The sequence below is a fragment of the Hakea prostrata genome, chromosome 2 (genome assembly GCF_041222555.1).
Source record: "Hakea prostrata isolate BN-2017 chromosome 2, UWA_Hpros_2, whole genome shotgun sequence".
NCBI lineage: Eukaryota > Viridiplantae > Streptophyta > Magnoliopsida > Proteales > Proteaceae > Hakea > Hakea prostrata.
In genome coordinates, this window is record NC_142601.1 from 20,662,710 (window position 1) to 20,681,053 (window position 18,344).

Genomic DNA, 18,344 nt, shown 5'->3' on the forward strand with positions numbered 1-18,344 from the left:
ATAGCTTCCTCATATGTTTTAGGATCTGTCTCTACATTTAAAGACAATAAGGTTTGATTACTCTGAATTTCTCTAGTACCTTCAACTAGATACATAAAGAAATCTGGGCCAAAAGATTTTTCTGTCCTTTGCCTTTTGCTTCTTCTTGGTTCTACACTAGGTGTTTGAGTTTGAGACTCTTCATTTATATCTCTCACAATTAAAGAACTAGTGGTCCTAGGGATAGAAGAGAATCTGGTTTCATCAAAAATGGCATCTCTTGACTCAATAATAGTGTTCAACTCTATTGAGTCATTAGGTTCAATAACCATGAACCTATATGCTTTGCTATGCAAAGCATATCCTAAGAAAATGCACTCAACACCTCTTTCACCTAGTTTCTTCCTTTTTGGTTCTGGGATTTTCACAATAGCTCTACAGCCCCAAATCCTAAGGTACACCAAATTTGGTTTTCGCTTCTTCCAAAGTTCATATGGGGTCTTTGGGCTCTTCTTGAAAGGAACTCTGTTTAGTATATGACAGGCTGTTAATAATGCTTCACCCCAGAAACCACTACTTAAACCAGAATAGGACATCATAGAATTCACCATTTCCATTAAAGTCCTATTTTTCCTTTCTGCCACGCCATTTTGCTGAGGAGAATAAGGTGCTGTAACCTCATGTACTATGCCCACAGTTTCAAAGTATACAGGGTCATAGTATTCCCCACCCCTATCACTTCTAAGACATTTGATTGTTGTCTTACAAAAATTCTCAGACTCACTTTTAAATATTTTAAAATATTTCAAAACTTCATCTTTGGTATTCAAGAGATATACATAACAGAATTTGGAACAATCATCAATAAATGTTACAAAATATTTCTTTCCTCCTCGAGTAGGGGTACTGTGGAGATCACAAACGTCACTATGTACCAAATCTAGAATGTTAGAATCTCTATTCACATTAGGAAAAGGCTTCCTAGTAATCTTAGTCAGCATGCACGTTTTGCAATTATCTACATCATGATTAACTTTAGGAAGCAAGTCTAGTTTAACCATATCATTCATTTTACGAAAATTCACATGTCCTAAACGACCATGCCATAAAGAAAACGAACCAAGCATGTAAGCAGAATTATTCACTTTATTCATTGAAATAGGAACAACATTTAACTTAAACATACCCTCATACATATATCCTTTCCCCACAAAGAAACCACCCTTGGTCAGAATAAATTTATCTGACTCAAATACAAGTTTGAACCCAAATTTACTTAAAAGACTTGCAGACACAAGGTTCTTCCTAACTTCTGGGACATGATAAACATCTGTCAGAGTGAGGGTTTTTCCAGAAGTGAACTCAAGTTTCACTTTCCCTTTTCCTTTCACTGTAGCAGTGGATGCGTTTCCCATGTAGAGAATACTCCCATCTTCTTCTGACTTATACTCAGAAAAGAAACTTCTGTCATTACAGACATGTCTGGTAGCACCAGAGTCGACCCACCAGGAAGTATCAACACCAAGAACATTGGCTTCAGAAATCATAGCCACTAGGTTCTCCTTATGGTTGTTCTTGTCATCTGATTTATCTGACTTCTTTTTTAGAAGCCGACACTCCTTCTTGATATGACCCATTTTGCCACAATGATAACAAGGACCCTTTTTCTTCGGATCAAACTTCTGCTTCTTGTAAGAATTAGAACTTGAGCTCCCCTTCCTCTTCATTTTACCTTTGTCAGAGTCTTTCTTCTCTTTAGGGTCTTTGCCTTCCTCCACTACAAGAACTTTAGAGGTATCAGTTCCATCACGGATTCTGTCCTCTTCTTCAATTTGCATATCACTCTCTAGTTCTGCAAGAGTGACATCTTCCTTCTTGTGCTTCAGACTTTTCCTATAGTCTTTCCAGGAGGGAGGCAGCTTGTCTAAAATGGCTGAGACAACAATGCTTTCATCCATTTTCATACCATGTTGGGAAAATTGATTGAGGATTTGTTTTATTTCAAAAAATTGTTCCATCACTTTTCTATTATCTACCATAGTGTATCGAAAGAACTTACTTGCAAGGAACTTCTTGCTTGTTGCATCTTCCACTAGATAGGTGTTCTGCAAAGCATCCCATATTTCTTTTGCAGACTGCTTCTCATGGTGCATGTCGAACAGAGTGTCAGACAGTGAATTGCAAATATGACCTTTGCAACAGTAGTCATCAGTCTCCCACTTCTGCCTATTTCGCGTCTCTGCAACCGTTTCATTCTCCTTCTCTTCTGGTTTGGGTGTCGTCAGTACATACACCACACTTAATTGACTCAACAGGAAATGCATCTTCTTCTGCCAGCGCTTGAAGTTAGTTCCATCAAAACGATCCAACTTGATGATATCCATCGCAAGTTGCTTCAGTGACTGTGCCATCTCAAACAAGGAATTACGTCTTAAGATTGTTGAAGAAATGGAAACAAGATCACAGTATTTGAGCTGGAACTTCTAGGCGCGTTACAACGTCGCTTTCCTTAAGACGTAATTCGCCCTCACACCAAGGTGCTATGAGGTATTGCGAACCGTCTCCCAGGATACAAAGAAGCCCAACTTCGAGTTGAATCTCTTGAGTTTTGCTGAGCACTTGCAAAACTTAAGAACAGAGAAGACTTCGGGTTTTTCTCACTATTCTGCTGTTGTGAAGCTAGACCTAAATATATAGGCATTGAGGTGCCTCTACTGAACAGTTCATGACTCTGTTCGTATGGGTGCACCTCTCTGTAGGGATACAAATGCCAACGTTCAGATCTGAGCCGTTGGATCGTTCGGCCGCACGATCTAACGGTCCAGATTGAACCATCAAGATGACATTTATGGATCTACTTCCATCGCCCTAGATCTGCCGTTGATCAAAATAGACGGTTCAGATCTGATCTCGCTCGAAGCGTGCTAAGTGCTAAGTGCGTGCGCCAAAAATGCGCCCAAAAGCCTAAACAGCCCATTGCCCACGCCCACGCGTGCGCGCGTGCGCTCGGGACGGTACACCGTCCTCGCTCGTACACCTGCACACGCATTGGCATGTCTTTTGATATTAAATCAAATTTAATAGGCAGTACCTATTAATTAACTTGGATTCCGACATCTCAGTTTCCAATGTGGGACTATATAACACACTTTCCTAAAATAAACAAAGGAAAGTTTCCGCACTTATAAATCCAATTTTAAATGAAACGTTTATTATTTTATTATATTAAAAATAATACAAAAAAAAAAATAAAAAAGAAAAAAGTGTAATTGAATTGAAAAAAACCCCCCTGTTTTTTCTACCCCCCCACCCCCCTTCCCCCTTTCCCCTTTACCAAAAAAAAAAAATAACCTCCACCCCCCCCCCTAAACCCCCCACCCCCCCCATTATTTTTTTGCCCCCCCCCCCCCCACAAAACCAACAAACCTTAAAAACCCCCCCCCCTTCTTTAGAAGGAGTATAAGGACACACACAAAAAAATTTTTTTTTTATTTTTTTTTTCCCCCCCCCCACCCTATTTTTTTTCACCCCCCCCCTTAAGGTGAAGATACTCTCCAACTTCGCTTTAGAAAAAAAGATACAATCATCTGCAAACATCATGTGGGTTAGTGGCTGACTCCTCCCTTTATGTTGATACCCCTGACATTTTTTTATGTTTCTCTTTGATGTATCAGTTAGTAAGAGCTGGAAAACATATAACGAACAAGGTTGGAGAAAGAGGGTCCTCTTGTCGAATCCCTCTTTTTGGAGTAATAAGTAGTAATAAATCTCTTAAATCCATTAATGATGAAAGAATATGTAACAAAGGATAGGAGATTAAAAATTAAGTCCACAAACCTCCACTGAAAGCCTAGCTTTGTTGATATTGTAGCCACAAATCTCCAATCAACCTTGTCATATGCCCTCTGCACATCTAACTTGAGTGCCACTAGCTTGGTTTTACCTTTCTTCCTTCCTTTCAAGTAATGAAATGCTTCGTGGGCTTTGAAGATGTTGTTAGATATGGATCGTCCCTTCACAAAGCTTGATTAGGCATGTGGAACAATCTTTGAGAGGATGCCATGAAGCCTATTTGCAATAACTTTTGTAGCCACTCTGTATAGGCTTCTTGGCCAAAAGTCCTACACCATTTCTAGGCTCTCCTTTTTTGGTATGAGACAGACTAGGGTCTCATTACTCCCTTTTGGTATAAAGCCTGTATTAATAAAATGGAAAAGAAAAGAATGCAACTCCTTATGTATTAGATCCCAAAATTATTGGAAGAATTGGGGGGGGGGGGGGGGATGACTGGGCTCTTAAGGGGGAGGTTAGTTCAAGGGCTTTGATAGGGAAATGCACGCACTTGTTGTCATTTTAGGTGCGATCAAAAAGTCATTTTTTCAAGCGTAGAGAATAAATATGAGGAATTTATGTCAATAGAGCTGCTTGAACCTTTGAGCTACCAAAATTTCAGTATGTGCAACTGAGACTTTAGCTTGGGTGCCTTCCAAAGCTTCTTCTAGGTCCTCATATTCATTTCCCCTTGAGGAGAATAAGTCTTCATAATATTTGGCAAAATTCTCATAAATATCCTCCTCTTACGAACACCAATTTCCCTCACCATCTTTAATTTTGAGAATCCTATTTCTCATCCTCCTATTCATTGCGCTTACATGAAAGAATGCAACATTCCTTTCTCTTTCATCATGCCACTGAATCCTAGACTTTTGTTTCCAAAAGTTTTTCTCACATTGTAGGTGTTCAACCTCTTCTGCTATTACATTCGCTTGTATTTGGGAAGTTTCAGTTGTTGGAAGCCCTTCAAGGTAAGCAAGTCTTTCTTGTAATTTGCTAATTTGGGACAGAAGATATATAGCCAATACTTCCTTGTTCCATTTCTTCTGTTCCTCTTGGCACCACCCAACCTTCTTGAATAAAATCTGTGGAGTCACTGGCCCCTCATCTTTATTCCAAGCATGCTGAATAGCACACCCTCACAACTTCGATTCTTGAGCCACATGGCTTCAAATCTAAAAGGTCTAGGACCCCTAGATGTTATACCATCTGTGTTCAGAGAGATGAGAGCATGATTAGAGGAAATAGTTGTCTCTATACTAACCACAGTTTACGAGAAGTCTAGCATCCACTTGGGAGTGGCAAATGCTCTGTCCAATCTCGCTCTAATGTTGTTTTTTCCCAATCTTTTGTTGCTCCAGGTGCATAGTGCCCCTTGATACCCCAAATCAACAAACACAATGGTGTACCTACACAACCACCCCCTTCCTCTTTTGCATTTGGCCTTACCTTGCAATCAATCCACCGAAGAATTCAATACCTCCACAACATTACTAAGCGGAGGCTTAAGTTTGGTTTGAATTTAGTACCTCTTCCTCTTACTTTGGTTTGGCTTAGTCGTTTTCAACTTGGACCAAAAGTAATTAAAAAGAGGGTAATTTCCATCTGGACCCCATGAGGTTTGGTCTATGTCATTTTTAGTTCAAAAAAACTGAAACTTTGCATCTGCCTCCCTTGTGCTATAGAAAAAATCAATTTAATGAGAAATTATCACTTTTATGACCAATTTGCCCTTATTCTTTTTTTTTTTTTTTTAATTTAAATTTTTACATACACACTCCCACCTGCCATGAAACTCTTTATTCCCCTTTTAGTCCAAAAATTATAGAAAAGTCCTAGAATTCAATAAATTTAAAATATGATCAAAATACCCTATATGTTAAAATTACTCAAGTATCTCTTAGCTTAAACCCTATTTGCAAAGATTAAACTTAAGTGTAGATGGGTGTTTGCTCCTTGGTTGAGTTGAGCAAATGGGAGATGAAGAAGATGGGTGAAAGGAAAATCTCTTTATCTATCTCGTCTAAAATTCTACTTTGCAAATAGGGTTTAAGCTAAGGGGTACTTGAGTCATTTTAACATATAAGGGTATTTTAGTCATATTTTAAAATTTATTTGAATTCTAGGATTTTTCTGTAATTTTTGACTAAACGGGGAGTCACGAGTTTCATGACAGGTGGGGGTGTGCATCTAAAACTAATAATAATAAAAAGAAAAAAGAATAAGGGAACTTGGTCATAGAAATGATAATTTATCCTTAAATCGACTTTTTCTATAGGACTAAAAATGGCTTAGACAGTTTACCAAAAAAAAAATGACTTAGACCAAACCTTAGGGGTCAAGATGAAAATTATCCTTAAAAAGGAATTATCAAAAACTACAATGGCTTCGCCCGGGCTCGAACCGGAGACCTTCAGTGTGTTAGACTGACGTGATAACCAACTACACCACGAAACCTGCGTATGATTAAAATCACAGAAAATATTAGACGTGTTAATCATAATTAGCTTACTTTACCTTACTAGCTACTCCCCTCTCCTCCTTATTTTGCTCTCTTCTTAGTAGGATGACACCATGGATTAGACTTGGATTCCTACGGCTTTCAGAGAATTTCTCATCCTTATAAATTGATCTTTATTAAATAAGTTGCACCCCCAATTTGCTATAGGCTTTAGTTGGCATAGAGAAAGAAGCTTAGATTGATTGGAATTAGCAAAGTTGGGTGCTACTCACTAGAACGTTATACGTTCAAACTCCCGCATGATGAGTTAATTTGGTTAGAATATTTTGGGTCAAAGGCTAAGATCCAGATTAAATGTCTAATTTAATATGGTCTTACAACATTAAGTCAGGATAAGAACCGAGCTAAGGTATTTTAGGTCAGGAACAGGATTTTAAGAAACCCAAACCAATTCAACCCTTTTGTAGCCGTAATTAATCACATTTAAGTCTTACCATTCTCGAAGAATAACCCAATTTCTTGTACAAAGTTTGAATGGATAAAGGTGTCGTTGACTTAAAAATTGGATCTGTTTCTCGGACGATGTCTAGAAGCGATAACTTCATTTTATTATTATTTCTTTCTGTTAAAATCTTTGTTTATTGACTTGAGAATGAAATGTTTTGTTACGTTAGTTTAATCCATTTCACAAAATAAGTTTATGATAAAAATGTTTTTTTGACAATTTAAAAATCTATGCATTAGGCTTAAGGTTTTAATATTTATTTATATTTTCGTTCTTAAATCTAATTAACGTAGATCATATACATCATGTAAAATTCGTATGATCAAAAACATGACACATCGCCCAAAATTATCATAGATATATATATATATATATATATATATATATATATATATATCATACTACTATAGTAAAAGCATGTACTCTACTTTTTTCCGCAAATCTTTTTCGTCCGTTCTTGGTCCGAGAATTTTTCTAAATACCAATAATGTTGTACTATTTGTTATTTCTTTAGTTATTTTTGCAAGGATAATTTGGACATTGTATCATGAATTATTATGAATTTATCCTTAATTTTAATCCCGATTTCTCTCGTGACCTCTTTCAATCTCTCTCAAACTCTGTCGCTCTATCCCTCTACCTCTCGAAGTCTCTCTGAATCTCTCTCTAAATCACCACTATCTCTCACGACCTCTCTCAATCTCAGTCTCTCGCTCTCTATATCCCTCTCCCTCTCGAACTCGCTCTAAATCCCTCTCGCTCTCTCTAAATCTATGTGTTTGTTATCTTATTGCAGAAAAGGCCAAACGATGGTGAGAAGGACGATGGGGGAAGAAGAAAGATGGATCGATAAGATAATCGATCTCAGAAGATCATAATGATCGATTTCTTAGAGTTTCCAGTTGGTATCTACAAGAGGTAGGCGGAAACCAATCCCTAAGGACGATGGGGGAAGAAGGAAGATGGATCGATAATCGATCTCAAAAGATCGGAATGATCGATCTCAAAAGATCGGAATGATCGATTTCTTAGGGTTGGTATCTACAAGAGGTAGGCGGAAACCAATCTTTTGCTTTTTTTTTTTTGTTAAGTTTCAGATCGTCTGATCAGAAAATTCTCCATATTCTAGGGTTTCCTTCTCAGTAAGAATAGAGAAGAAGCTAAAGCCTGCTACTCCAATATGAATGGTATCTCAGTCTCTCTCTATATATTTTATTTGTTTGCTTCTTCTTTTTTTGTTAAGTTTCAGATCGTCTGATCAGAAAATTCTTCATATTCTAGGGTTTCCTTCTCAGTAAGAATAGAGAAGAAGCTAAAGCCTGCTACTCCAATATGAAGCTGAAGATGGGATTTCGCAGGTATGAGCTTGATCAAAAAGTCAACCTCAGTTCATGAGGTAAATTTGTGTTCACCAGCTACCGGTTGGATTCGATTACTTTTCTTGAGAGATTAATTCAAAATCAAAATCTGATTAAGACTATAGCAGAATTACAACTGTATAGAAGAATTGAGATGTATAAATTTTCCTTCACTTTATCTTTCAATTCAGCAAGCAACCCAATTAATGGAGTCGTTCAACTCTGCAACTGCAAGCCTAGGTTGCAAAGTTTCAACTAAAGCAGTTTTTAAATTTGGAGTTATTGAGGATTCCTACTAGAAATAGGACTGAAGAGTAAAAGGATAATTGCAGGCAATTACCCTATGTGGATGGGTATGCAATTTTGATATAGTCTCCCCTTAGGATTAGGAAAGTTTCAGTCAAAGTTTTAGAAGATTTTAATGATTGCCGAAGAGTTTCTTATTAGCTCTTCGAATTTGCTACAGAACTTGAAATTTGGATTCTTTTGAATGTTTTCACCGATTTATTGACTTGTCATCATTAATTTGATTCATTTTTAGGCAGGGGCGGACATATAGAAGGGCCCAGGGATTTTTTTAAAATAATGTTAATTCTCTTATTTTCCATAATTTTCTCAGTCTCTTTCCACATGTGAAATGTCACTATTTGGCCCCCCAAATATTGAGAACAGTTTTTAAAGGTAAAATAATGGGCATAAATGTCATTCCAAATTAAAAACTAACTCCTCAATCCCTATTTATTCTCTTCTCTTCTCTCTCATCTTTTCTTCCTATTTATTATCTTCTCTTTCTATAAACGTGGCTTAAGGAAATTTTTGAAAAAAAAATTCTTATTAGGTATTCAAAATTTTATTCTTAATTAGAAACTAACTCTTCAATCCCTATTTATTCTCTCCTCTCTTCTCTCTCATCTTTTCTTCCTAATTATTCTCTTCTCTTTCTATAAAAGTGGGTTAAGGAAATTTTTGAAAAAAGAATCTTATTATGTATTCAAAATTTCATTCCTAATTAAAAACTAACTCCTCAATCCCTATTTTTTTCTCTTGTATCTCCTTTCTCTCCTTGTTTTCTTCCTATTTATTCTCTTCCCTTTATATATGCGTGGGTTAAGAAAATTTGGAAAACAATATACTCTACAATTAGGTACTCTTTCTCAATTTATTTATCTTTCTCTTTTTCTCCTTTTTTTTTATTATTATTCTTTGTATTTAATTTTATATTCTATGTTTCTTTATTACTTCATTGCCCGGGATTGAGGATATACTCTATGGTTTTATATTCAATTTATTGATGACGAGATTGGGATTGAGGATATAATCTTGAGATTCTAGCTCAGATTAAAATCATGGCTTTCGATAAGACTGGAACGATAGAGGAGAATTTGTAGTTACAGATTTTAGAACTCTCTCGTGATGTTAGCCTCAACACATTGATTTACTGGTACAGTCCAATCTCCTTCATTGCGACCAAAATAAGTTTCTTCTTTTTTCCACTCTTTATATAAAGCTATTGGATGTTTTGAACTTTGAAGGAATTCAAGCGTTGAGAGTAAATCAAGTCACCCAATGGCAGCTGCTCTTGTTGACAATGCAAGGTCTAATTCCATTCAACCAAAACGATATTAAATGTCATAGAATTTGAAAATTTTCCAGGAGAAGGGATATTTGGAGAAATTGATGGGAAAATCATTTTTGTTGAGAACAAAAAAATTGCAAGGAGAGTTGCTAGTGAGACAGGTAAGAACATCGATCCACTCTTGTTTTTTATTTTTAAAATTTCAAGCAAATCATATATGCACTCCTTAAGTTTACAAACTATAACATTTGTAACATTCAAATTTGCAAACTATTATGTTTGTAACATTCAAGTTGATTATAATATGGCCATCTATGGAAATTTTCAGTTCCACTAGGAGAATGTGATACCATTGATGGAGGGGAAACACAGTTGGATATATTTACTTACATTGATGAGAGCTATTGATGTTATGATTGCTGGAAAGATCGCAGTTGTGGCAGGGTATGGAGATGTCGGCAAGGGATGTGCTTCCGCTCTCAAGCAGTCTGGTGCCCGTGTCATTTTGACTGAGATTGACCCCATCTGTGCTTTTCAAGCTTTGATGGAAGGTTTCAATGTCCTGACCCTTGAAGATGTGCTTTCAGAAGCTGACATCTTCGTTACCACTATACTGGGCACGGGAATATACTCTATTATTTTATATCAAGCTCTAGATATTTTATAAATCATGTGCCCAATATTTGGGATTAACCTTATGTATAACCGCATAACTACGTGCCCAAATGCGGCTGAAAGTTATGATTACCTTGTTTCGTGGAATGCGTTTTATACTACTATTATAAAAGCATGTACTCTACCTTTTTCGCAAATCTTTTTCTGTCATTTTCTGTCCTTATCATTGTTCCAAATACCAATAATGTTGTACTATTTGCTATTTCTTTACTTATTTTTACAAGGATAATTTAGACATTTTAGTCATAAATTATTATTAATTTATCATTAATTTTAATCCCTCTCTTAATTTCTCTCTCGATTTAATTATTGACCTCTCTCAATCTCTCTCAATGTCTTCGCTCTCTATATCCCTCTTAGAAAATATTCAAGATTCAATATCTAGTGATTTTAATTTAATTTGGTTTATCTAATTTCTTGTATTTGCATAAATTGATAACTTTTGAATTTATGCATAACAATTCTACAAAGTAATTCCGTTTAGACTAATGAATCTCTTGAAGTGTTTTATTTCTTACATATGTCTTATTAAATTGCATTACTCAATTCCTTTTGCAGAGATTCAATATAATCATGTACCCTGTTAGAAAGCATCTATGCATACATATAGAACTTATCTCAAGTTGTCCAACATTATCAATGATTTGTCTCACATGATCTGGCCAGCACTATTCTCAATTAAAAGTAATGTACAAAAAATAAGGAAGAAAATGCCCACTGATGTACAAGTGATCTCCAAGATTTAAAAACTCATACTACAAGGTCAAGAGTTTGAACATTTTTAAGGTTAAGGGTGAAACCTTGCTATATATGTACAAAGCTACCCCAGGAGGATTTAATCGAGGTACGCACAAACTTTGGCTTCAAAAAAAGAGAAAAAAATTGACAAGTTTGAAAAGGTAATAGTCTGTTGACAACACCTTCTTGAAGAAGAAAAGCTTCTTTACAAGTTTAAGACCGAACATCTATAAATGTGTCACTTAAATTGTAAATTATTTATATGGAAGTGGAAAAGAAGAAATTTAATAAATCGTCATGCAATTTAAGAAACCCTGTCACCCTTTCTAAACTTGGTAAATTTTCTTGCTTTAGTTATGTTATTCTTCATTTTCTATTTTTTAAATTGAGATCCAATCTTAACAAACCAACGAATTGCCATCATTAGGAATTGATTGCTCATGTTATATATTTTATTTTCTATTAGTACAAAATTCTCCAATGTACAGTAAAGCATACTAGGCTCTGTTAGCACCTCTTAAATTTTATATAGCCGAACTATTTCATACTTTAAAATGATGTATGTTAAAAATGAATAACGAAGAAATAAAATAAAAAATAAAAACATATTCAAAAGAATACATAAACATCAAATATTTTTCGGTCATAATATAAACATCAAAAGAATTTCAATGATGCTTGATTTATATATATATATATATATCTTGTTTACTATTTGGTGTAAAGCCCCTTAAGATAAATCATTCTGCTCTTGGAGTACCTTTTATATCAAAGTCAAAAAAATTTATAAATTGAAATAAGAAAAAGAATACCTAAGCATTATAATGACACTAATGAGTTATTATTATTTAAATTAAAAAATAACCTTAAGAATTGAATAAATAATGTTATAGACATAAATTAATGACTTCAAAAGTCATAAAATAAAATGATGTTTAACATGATTATTTTCTCAAATTTTTTTTTTCAAATTTATAGTTGCTTCAATTTTTTTCTTTCGATTTTTTCCCCATATATCACTACGTGCATTTGCACGTACGTTTTTTACTAGTATATATATGTTTGAGTCAAGGTTTCTATACTTTGAGCCAATCAAGAGATAATCTAGTTAATCTGGAGGAGACTTTGACTTGACATGAATACCACTGAATACCACTGAATACCACCCTCGCGACAAGGATCTTCCCTAGTAACCTCAATTAATGATCATCATGGATGGTTATATATATATATATATATATATATATATATATATATATATATATATATATATATATATATATATATATATATATATATATATATATATATATATATATATATATATATATATATATATATATACACACACACAAAGGGTGATAAAAATGCCAACATTCATACATACAACAACTAGTTTATATTGAAAGATGAATGAGCAGCCACACCATTGTAGGGTTCATAAATCCATATAATATTTGATATCTCTTACAATACTTTCACATCTTCTCTTGTCTTTGGTTCAGTCAGCCCCAGTTGCTTAACTTATTTTAAAAGTTTCAGATGAAAGCAAATTCCATCCTCGTCAAACATAAAAACTAAAATAAAATACAAACATGTTCTCCTTTGGGTACCCAGGTATGGCGGTTCTTCATCAGCGGAATCTAGATTCATGGGCCCAAGGTATAAATCATGGACTTCAATCCGAATAGTCCACAACTTATCTCAGTTGGGTCTTTGAATACTCAGACCTGCAATATGGATCCCGGGTTAGAATTACGGGGGTTGTTACAAATCTCCTCCATGCCGAAGAGGGTGAGCCCCCCACTTTTACCTCAAGTAAAGACTTTGTGGGGAAGTAAATATCCTTTGTAAATTTTCCTCCCCCACCTCCAGATTTGAAAAAAGGTCTCCAAGCTACCTTGCTTAGCAAGGCCCTATTGTGGTTCCAAGGGTTCCTAAAAGCAAGGTCCCCTTTAAATTTTGGTTGAGACAACCTGTTCTAGACATTCAGTGTATAGGTGTTTCTTCCTCCATTCCACCCCAAAAGAAGGCAGTTGACTCAAGACTTGATCTTGTTGTGATATATTGCCTTAGGGAGCTTCAAGTGGTACTGACTTGAGTAGAATCTCCCAACTTGTGTGGTTAAAGAGCTTTTTGGACCAACCATCGAGTTGCCTTTCTACCTTATCACTAAGTAAGTGAAATTACCTTGGACCCTCAAAAATCTACAGGCAATACCAAGTATTTAGTTGGCCCTCCTCCATATGAGACCTTGAAGACTTTCGAGAATCACCTCTTAATCCTTGATGGAGTATTAGAACTAAAGAAAATAGACGATTTCTTATAGTTGACTTCTTGGCCCGAAACCCTGCAATATTTATCAATACACAACCTTAAAGTGAAGATACCCTCCAACTTCGCTTTAGAAATAATGATACAATCATCTGCAAACATCAAGTGGGTTAGTGGTTGAGTCCTCCTTTTATGCTGATACCCCTGACATTTTTTTATGTTTCTCTTTGATGTATCAGGTTGGTAAGAGCTTGAAAAAATATAATGAACAAGGTCAGAGAAAGAGGGTCCCCTTGTTGAATCTTCTTTCTGGAGTAATAATGAATCTCTTAAATCCATTAATAATGAAAGAATATGTAACAAAGGACAGGAGATTAAGAATTAAGTCCACAAACCTCCACTGGAAGCCTAGCTTTGTTGATATTGCAGCCACAAATCTCCATTCAACCTTGTCATATGCCCTCTGCTCATCTAACTTGAGTGCCACTAGCTTGGTTTTACCTTTCTTCCTTCTTTTCAAGTAATGAAATGCTTCGTGGGCTTTGAAGATGTTGTCAGATATGGATCGCTCCTTCGCAAAGCCTGATTAGGCATGTGGAACAATCTCTAAGAGGATGCCATGAAGCCTATTTGCAATAGCTTTTGTAGCCACTCTGCATAGGCTTATTGGCCAAAAGTCCTCCACCATTTCTTGGCTCTCCTTTTTTGGTATGAGACTAGGTCTCATTACTCTCTTTCAGTATAAAGCCTATATTAATAAAATGCGAAACAAAAGAATGCAACTCCTTATGTATTAGATCCCAAAATTACTAGAAAAATTGTGGGGGGGGGGGGGGGGGACCATCTACACCAGGGCTCTTAAGAGGGAGGTTAGTTCAAGGGATTTGATAGGGAAATGCACACACTTGTTGTCATTTCAGAAGCAATCAAAAAGCCATTTTTCCAAGCATAGAGACCACATATGAGGAAGTTATGTCAAATAGAGCTGCTCGTGTGAAATCCCTCACAGCCCTATCCCAAAAATCTATATTTTAGGTCCGAAAACCCAAAGTGCAGGAAAGAAGACAATTGTGGGACATCTAAATTGAACCCATTGGATTTGAATTGGAACCAATGGAAGTAGATGGAGATGATGCTAAGATAGAAACCTTGGCAGATTTCGGAAGAATATCTAGCTTGAATGATGACGGACTTGGTAGATGGATCAAGAGTACAATAATGACACAAGTGGAAGGTCCCGAAAAACCAAGCAAGACCCTTCTACAACTTGGAAAGGGACCCAAGATGAAGTTAGGTTTAGAGGACCAAAATTCAATTTTGACCAAAGTGGAATAGGTTGGCAGCCTGCCTTGTTCGCCCCAAGCGACCAGCTTAGGCGACCAACCAGTATCGAGGCAGAATTGGTATTTTTTGGAAATTAGGTATTAGAAGTTGATTGTGTCATTGTGTCATAAGGCTGTCAGAGATCGTCAAAGGCATTCTAGAGCTCTCTCTCCAAGGTCAAGGAATATTTCCAAGTATTGTGTAGTTTTCCGATCAGTGATTCTTCTGCTTCAAGGTTAGCAATCACCCTCTTCCTTCTAATTCTACTTTCTCTTTTATCTCTACCTACTGTAAATACTTTGGAGAAGGTGTTAAACTATTGTAATGACTTACACTTCTATTCTTTTAGTTCTAGAGTGAATCTCCATTCACTCTAGTTCTTTCGTGAACTTCATAGTGTGATTTCAGTAAAAGCCTAGCATGAATATATATGATTGTTATTATCCTTGATTAATTTGATTTCCAATTCATGCTATGTTGATTTTAGACCTTATTCTACTGTTTCCTTAGTCTTAGAGTGAATCCCCTTCACTCTAGTCTATCCGTGAATCTGCAGTTTTGATTTCGATGAAACCTATATTAGGACTGGTTAGGTTTTCGCTCTGTTGACCATGATTGATGCCTAAATCATACCACATAGTGTCCTACTATTATTTTAGAGTTTTTAAACAATTTTGGAGTCCAAACGATGAGTTTTCGATCAATTGTAGGTTTTACTATCCGTACATAATAGCCTTGGTCGATTGGCTTGTCAGCCCCGGGCGACCAGGCCAAGCGACCAAAGGGTACAGTGAGAGCAAAATCCCCTATTTTGCCCTCTTTCCATCTTCGAACTTTTAAGGTTTGTTTTTAACATTGAATCATCGTATTATTAGGGTTTCTTTGGCAAGGTTGAATCTACCTTTTGATCTACTCTTCGAAGGTTAAAAGTCGACAACACGGTGAGGACGTTCACTTACAAATAACACAAGTTACTTTCCTATTTGGTAATAAAACTTGAATGCATGATCTATATTATTGTTTTAGGATTTATTCATGATAGATGTGCCTCTATAATTTCAGAATGTTATTCATCATGTGCTATGCATATTTGTAAGAATGTGAATGTTTGGAATGTGAATACATTATGATATGATGTTATATTTGGAATCATATTTTAATGTGAATGCTTAGGTTGTGATTGTGGAATGAGGAATGCTAATTGGGTGTTTCTATCTTGGGACATCAGTGGAGGTGGTATATGATGCTTTCCTTTGATGCCCCTTGGTGCTTTCCTTGATTATTGGATGTCATACCTAGGATTTGTCTATAAGTGTTTGGTTAGAGACCTTGTCATATCTCACTCTATTGGCGTGGGCATTGAGACTGAGTGACCCGTGCAGCAATTGAGATTGTGGGCGCTCAAGACCGGTATCTAACCCGTGAGAGGATACAATCACATTGTGAGGGACATTCATTGGTAGGGTCACATTATAATAAGCCTAGGCTTATGGGCACTCAAGATCAGTAAACAACCCGTGAGAGGACATGAGTGCTTCCTATTCATTACATGTGGATGAACAATAGGGTTAAGAATCCGTAGTCTGAGTTGGTTGGAGCCATATGATACAATGACTCTAGGGGAAAGGTACTAGAATGGATTGCTAGAGGCAAGAAAGGGAAGTATTCGACCCTAAGGTTGATATGACTTAGTAGATTATGTGCATTGGGTTAGGTATAACCCTGACATGCGCCAATACTCATACCAATGGTGGAGTGAGAGAGTGGTGACCTAAACCCCAGCCATGGTGATAGTCTGAGATGGATGCCTTGACCCAACTACTATGTAGAACCCAAAAGACATGCTTAAGAGCCGTGAGGGAGAGTGACTGAGACTACCCAGAGGAATATGATGTTCTATCTTAATGCATGTCCGCCACTAGAGACTAGCATATGTTAGAGTTAGATGCATACTTGCACATTGTCTCATATCATATTGCATTATGCTTTGTTCTTGAATATTAATTGAGTTTTTATCTATATTTGAACTACTTGCTGAGTTCTTTTGAGCTCACCCTTCGGGGACAATGTTTGCTTTAGACTTTACTGCAGGTATTGATGATGCCAAGACCTAGGAGTACGAGACTACGACGAGTGATCCGTACGGTATACAGAGTATTGGCGATCACGAACATCACAGTGAAGAATGTCCACGTGATGACTTTGCATACCAAGATTAGTCCGATTCTAGAGCTAGAGTACCCCATATTAGATATGGAGGTCTTTGAATATAGACATTATCTTTTTGACAAAGAGACATATTATGAATAGTACTTAGGATGTTTTCAAGACTTCTTTAATTCTTTCAGATGTAATACTTTATTTGACTATTCTTCCGCATTTGACTATTAGAGTTTATTACTCTTTTACTCTGACTATGTTGGTATCATTTTTCGCACTCTGATTATATTTTGAGATCTTTCTGAGATCCATTAATTGTTTATTCTTTTAATCATAGTAATACAATGATTATTTTATTGCTCATGATTATACTATTGTGTTATGTGGGAGGATGATTGCTGAAACTTGATCTTCAGGGTTGTGGATCACACCTCCGGGTATTGTAGTTAGGGTACCGGCTGGGGGGATGTGACAGCTTGAACCTTTGAGCTACCAAAATTTCATGATGTGTAGCTAAGACTTTAGCTTTGGTGCCTTCCAAAGCTTCTTCTAGGTCCTCATCTTCATTTCCCCTTGAGGAGAATAAGTCTTCATAATATTTGGCAAAATTCTCATAAATATCCTTCTTTTACGAACACCAATTTCCCTCACCATCTTTAATTTTGAGAATCCTATTTCTCCTCCACAGTGCTTGCATGAAAGAATGCAACATTCTTTTCTCCTTCATCAAGCCAATGGATCGTAGACTTTTGTTTCCAAAAGGTTTCCTCACGTTGTAGGAGGTGTTCCAAGTCTTTTGCTATTACATTCGCTTGTATTTGGGAAGTTTTAATTGTTGGAATCCCTTCAAAGTAAGCAAGTCTTTCTTGTAATTTGCTAATTTAGAACATAAGTTGGCCAATGCGTCCTTGTTCCATTTCTTCTGTTCCTTTTGACACCACCCAAGCTTCTTGAATAAAATCTATGGAGTAACTGGCCCCTCATCTTTATTCCAGGCATGCTAAATAGCGCACCCTCACAACTTCAATTCTTGAGCCAAATGGCTTCAAATATAAGTGTCTGAGACCCCCTAGATGCTATACCATTTGTTTTTCAGAGAGATGAGAGCATGATCAGAGGAAATAGTTGTCTCTATTATAACCACAGTTTCCGAAAGTCTAGCATCCACTTGGGAGTGACAAAGGCTCTGTCCAATCTCCCCGCCCGTCGATACCCCAAGTCAACAAACACATTGGTATACTATACACAACCACCCTCCCTCTTTTGCATTTGGCCATACCTTGCAATCAATCCACCGAAGAATTCAATACCACCAGTTGACAGGACTCTTCCACAACATTACTAAATTGACAAGACTCTTCCACATCATTACGGAGGCTTAAGTCTTCCTTTTACTTCGGTATGGCTAGTCGTTTTCAACTTAGACCAAAGATAATTAAAAAGAATTATCAAAAACTTGAA

The 18,344-nt window shown here is 36.3% G+C and overlaps 1 non-coding gene across 1 annotated transcript; it reads right to left on the reverse strand.

Moving 5' to 3' along the window:
- Window positions 1–6,196: 6,196 nt before the first annotated feature.
- TRNAV-AAC (transfer RNA valine (anticodon AAC)) lies at window positions 6,197–6,270 on the reverse strand. Its single transcript has one exon. It is a non-coding gene; the product is annotated as a tRNA-Val (tRNA).
- Between the last annotated feature and the right edge of the window lie 12,074 nt (window positions 6,271–18,344).